At 48.7% G+C, this 5,094-nt stretch overlaps 1 long non-coding RNA gene across 1 annotated transcript; it reads right to left on the bottom strand.

Annotated features, from left to right (window-relative positions):
* Positions 1-972: 972 nt before the first annotated feature.
* On the bottom strand, positions 973-4,757 carry LOC129148692 (uncharacterized). The gene is made up of 4 exons (XR_008555656.1): positions 4,682-4,757; positions 3,121-3,184; positions 1,392-1,487; positions 973-1,149 (listed from the first exon to the last, which is right to left on the bottom strand). It is a non-coding gene; the product is annotated as an uncharacterized LOC129148692 (long non-coding RNA).
* Positions 4,758-5,094: the final 337 nt, after the last annotated feature.

The following is a 5,094-nucleotide window of genomic DNA, read 5'->3' as shown; positions in this document are numbered from 1 at the left end:
GAGCAAAAGACAAAGAGAGAATATTAAAAACAACAAGAGAAAAACAGTTAGTTACCTACAAGGGAGCACCCATATGGTTATCAGCTGATTTCTCAACAGAAACTATGCAGGCCAGAAGGGAGTGGCAAGAAATATTCAAAGTGATGAATAGCAAGAACCTACAACCAAGATTACTCTACCCAGCAAAGCTATCATTCAGAATTGAAGGTCAGATAAAGAGCTTCACAGATAAGAAAAAGCTAAAGGAGTGCATCACCGCCAAACCAGTATTATATGAAATGCTGAAAGGTATTATTTAAGAAGAAGAAGAAGAAGAAAAAGGTAAAGATAAAAATTATGAACAACAAATACATGTCTATCAACAAGTGAATCTAAAAATGAAGTGAATATGCCAAAACCGGTTTGGCTCAGTGGATAGAGCGTCAGCCTGCGGACTGAAAGGTCCCAGGTTCGATTCCGGTCAAGGGCATGTACCTTGGTTGCAGGCACATCCCCAGTGGGGGGTGTGCAGGAGGCAGCTGATTGACGTTTCTAGCTCTCTATCCCTCTCTCTTCCTCTCTGTGAAGGATCAATAAAATATATTAAAATAAATAAATAAATAAATAAAAATGAAGTGAATAAAAAATCTGATGAACAGAATAAACTGGTGAATATAATAAAATCAGGGGCAGCAAACAAATCAAAACGTGTCATGAGTCTGTTCTCAAAATATTTTTCTTTGAGTAATGGGCCCATCTAGGCTCTGAGGTGTCTGGTCTTTTACAGGCCTGTATCATCCTCCAGTTTCCAGGGTCTGTAAGAAAACTTCTCATCTATCATTCCTCAGACAACTGTGGCTCTATTCTTATTACATGCCCTTCCCCGCTAACACCAGGGCTGGAGGTAGTGGCGCTGGGTCTCAAAGGACCCAGAATCCTGGGATAAAGAGTCTGGTTCTGGAAGAGTCAGGCGCACAGTACACACTCAATAAATGTGTATTTAATTCATTTTTATTTTGCTCAAAAGTTGACTTTGTTGAGACTCAAAATAGAAACTGTGTATAGCATGTTGCTTCACACATTCCCCAGGAAGGTGGAGCCTTCTCCTTCGGGCCAGGGGATTGGAAAGGATTCCTGTCAACACATTTTCTGGGTCTTGTTTTTGCTGGCCTGAAAAAGAAGGAGGTGGGCGTGTCAGGGCCCAGAGCTGACAATGGGAGGAGGGTATGGGCAGCCAGTTTGGAGGGGCTGCCAGACCTCCAGGCCAATGGAGGGCCCCACTACCTTCTGGGATCTGAACTGTGCCTCCTTCAAACCATCCCCAACCCTCCCTCTTACTCATGTGCAGCCCCCATTCCCACCCCCAGCCAGCCACAGACCTCCCCAGATGTTAATCCCAAGCTTGCTCTTACCTTAATGAAGAAATAGGTGCCAATTCCTATTGATAGGCTTATGGCTAGTATAATTGCACAGTGCCCTGTTGCCAATAATGCCACACCACCTTTTCCCTATATGGAGGAAGACAGAAGCAGTTCATCCACAGAAATCTGCTCTGCGCCCCACCATAAACCAGTACTATTGTTGGGTAGAAGAACAAAGATTACATGGGGAAGTAGGCAAGGGTATGCCAAATGGGCAGTTTACAGGTAATACAGGCTGGAGATTTGCAAAGGCCTGTGGGTATGCAAAGGCTGGGGGTCGTCAAAGGGCTGTGATATGCAAAGGGCTGGAGGCTCTGGTTTCTGCAACTAGATTGATAATAGGCAGCTCCCTGTAGTGAGCAACTGGTGGCCTCAGGGTGGCCCTTGGCCCTCTGGGTCCTGCCACCTCATAGGTCATGGGGAGGATGGGCTGCATTTCCAGGTGAACTCCCAGCCAGGCTAGAAGGTGCCTTCTTTAATCAGAACAAAACAATCACAGTTAACAGAGCATGATTAATATTTCTTACAGCCCAGCTGATCAATGATTCTCTCTCATTGATGTTTCTATCTCTCTCTCCCTTCCTCTCTGAAGTCAATAAAAATATATTTTAAAATATATGTATTTCTTACAATTATGGTTGGTCCCTGAAAGGGTTAATCAAGAAATAGGGCCTAGCCAGTTTGGCTCAGTGAATAGAGTGTTGGCCTGCAGACTAAAGAGTCCCAGGTTCAATTCTGGTCAAGGGCACATGCCTTTGTTGCGGGATCGATCCGTGCTGTGGGGCATGCAGGAGGCAGCCGATCAATGATTCTCTCTCATCATTTTTAAAAAATATATATTTTATTGATTTTTTACAGAGAGGAAGAGAGAGGGATAGAGAGTTAGAAACATCGATGATGAGAGAGAAACATCGATCAGCTGCCTCTTGCACACCCCCTACTGGGTATGTGCCCGCAACCAAGGTACATGCCCTTGACCGGAATCGAACCTGGGACCCTTGAGTCTGCAGGCCGACGCTCTATCCACTGAGCCAAACCGGTTTTGGCATCTCTCTCATCATTGATGTTTCCATCTCTTCCTCCCTCTCCCTTTCTCTCGGAAATAAATAAAAATATATTTAAAAAAGAAAAGAAATAGGGCTCTAACTTAGCAGAAACTAAGTTCATTCTGCAAGCCTAAGCTTTGCAAAAACATATTCCCCTTGAGAATATCTTACAGGAACTTCTGAGACCACAACTCTTGCACAGCCCTGATACATGGGTCAACAGAAGCTGCCTGCAGCCCAGCCCAGATGCTAGTGTCACCCGAAGCCACCTGCAGCTCTCCCTGAGCACATAAAAAGCCTACTCCCTCCCCCATTCGCTGCTGACTTCTTTCTCAAACTCAGCCTCTCTGTACCCAGAGGCCTTGAATAAATATAATTTTGACTACACTGAGCCTTGAGTCTGGTCTGTGCAACCCCACCCCAACTTAGAATCTTTCAACCCCCCAATATTCTATTTTTGCCCCTATCACCTGGGTCCTCTGAAAATTCCTGGCCTGTGGCTTGAGATGCCCCACCCCATGTGTCCTGGGGCCTTAGCCCAGGAGGAAGCAGTGGACCCCCTTATAGGCCCTTAGTTGCCCTGGGTGCACCCTGTCAGTGGGGGAAATGACCAGAGTCCTGTGTTTGTCCCAGTAACTGGTGGCTGGGCATGGCCAGGCCTGGCTGAACCTCACCAAATTGAGCATGAGTGTGGGACTTGCTACTGCCGCCATCTTCTCAAGGAATCAGAGCTCACACCTGTGGGGAGAACACCCCAAGTCACCTTCCCATACACTTCAATTCCCCTAGGGCCTCTGGGATCTGCTCCTCCAAGGCGGAAGCCAGGTCCCAACCTCACAGGGATCCTGCCTAGAGGGGACCACCTGGCCAACAAGAGACCTGAGGGTTAATTGCCCTGGACCAGGCCCATATTCTGGGGGTGGGGGTTGTCTGTGGAGTCCCAGGGCCAGGCTTTGCCTTGGGCTCAGGAGTCTCCTCTGCAGGCCTGGGTCAAGAGCTCACCTACCCTCCCCCCATTTCCTCTAGGCTCCCCAGCTTGGGTGGGGCTTCCCATTGTAGGAGACCTGGCTCTATGATACATCTTCATAGAAAAGAAACAGCATGTGGCCAGAGCAAACAGGATGTGGGAGGGGAGGTGGGGAGAGATTATGAGGCTGGGCCCCTGGCTAGTAGCACATTTTCCAGGAAGATTTCCTAGACCAGTGGTTCTCACCCAGAGGTTGAGAACCGCTGCCCTAGACAAAGGGAGGTGGAGAAAACTAGAAAAGGCCTCAGCCAATTTAAAAACAAAACAAACAAAAAAACAAACCCAATAGGAGATATGGGCTGTGGGACGTATGGGATAGTACATAAATTCCATATACTCAGCCAAAGACCTGGAGGGACTTTCACACAAGAGGATAAACATTGCCTGTGCCAGCTAATTCAGGTGTGCCTGCACCAACAGACACCCGCTCTTGACAAAGTTTTAAAGTCTCGTTTTCGCCAGACTTCTGTCTCTGAGTCCGTTATTTGAATTCAGACAGGTGAGCCTTTCTCACACTGTCTCCTTACCCACCTTGGGAAACTGCTTTTTGAGGGAGCTCCTGTGACCACCAGCCCAGGCTCTGCCCACCTCCTGCCCATCCTCTTCAGCACCCTCCGGCTGTACCCCCCACACCTTGTAAACCCAGGCTTGGCTCCTGGGTCCCTGGGCCCCTCTCCTCTGCTCCCTGGGTCACATGGGGATACTCACCAGCAGCCCCGTCCCCCCTTCCCTGTCCACCAGGTATTTCATTTGGCTGCTCAGAATTCCTGACACCCCTCCTCCCCCACCTCACCGCTCCCAGCAGGACCCATGGGTCCTAAGAACCTGCCATGGGACAAACCTGGGGAGGACCTGAGGGGGATGGTCATCTGACAGGTGATAGTGGGGTGAGTGGGTACAGAGAAAGGGACAGCTGGGGTCCTTGACCCACTGACACTCCCTGCCCAACTCCCCACACACACATCCGAAGGCACACATTCCAAGGCCAGACTCTCACCCTTTGTCCTCAGTCGCCCCTTCTAGAAGGAAGATCTGAGTCCTGCATGCAAATCACTTCCCTGCTGTATCTAGGCCTCCCTGGCTGAGGACCCCATTCCCTGAGGCTAAGCCTGCCGCCCTGTTCCGGATAACGAACCCCCTGTTGGACTCCCACATCTTGGTGAGGCAGCTGTCCTACCCTGGTCCCCCTGCCCGTCACCTGCTCTTACCTTCAGAAAGAGACCAACCGCTCTCCTCCTGCTCTAGCGGATCCAGACTCAGAAATAGCTGTAAGTTTGGGGCCAGGGTGTGGTAGGAAGTGAGGTCAAAGATTCATAATTCTGAGTCATTTGAAGAGCACTGTAATGGCGTGTGTGTGTGTGTGTGTGTGTGTGTGTGTTTGTGTGTGTGTGATAGTGTGAACGAAAGAAGCCACCTGCTAACCTGACAAGCTCAGGGGAGGCCTGTACAGCAGTCTTGAAAACTCAGAGACCTAAAGTAACCACAAAAGATGGTCTGAAAATTAAATATTTAACTACAAACAGGTTATAGTGGTCAGTCATGTCCTAGTCCGATATCTTCCCTGACAAAGATCAACTTAGATCTTCTTTACTGAGCCCATTTGCCTTTTTGCCTCTAAGAT

The sequence above is a fragment of the Eptesicus fuscus genome, chromosome 4 (assembly GCF_027574615.1).
Source record: "Eptesicus fuscus isolate TK198812 chromosome 4, DD_ASM_mEF_20220401, whole genome shotgun sequence".
NCBI lineage: Eukaryota > Metazoa > Chordata > Mammalia > Chiroptera > Vespertilionidae > Eptesicus > Eptesicus fuscus.
This window is presented reverse-complemented; position numbering and strand designations above follow the sequence as displayed.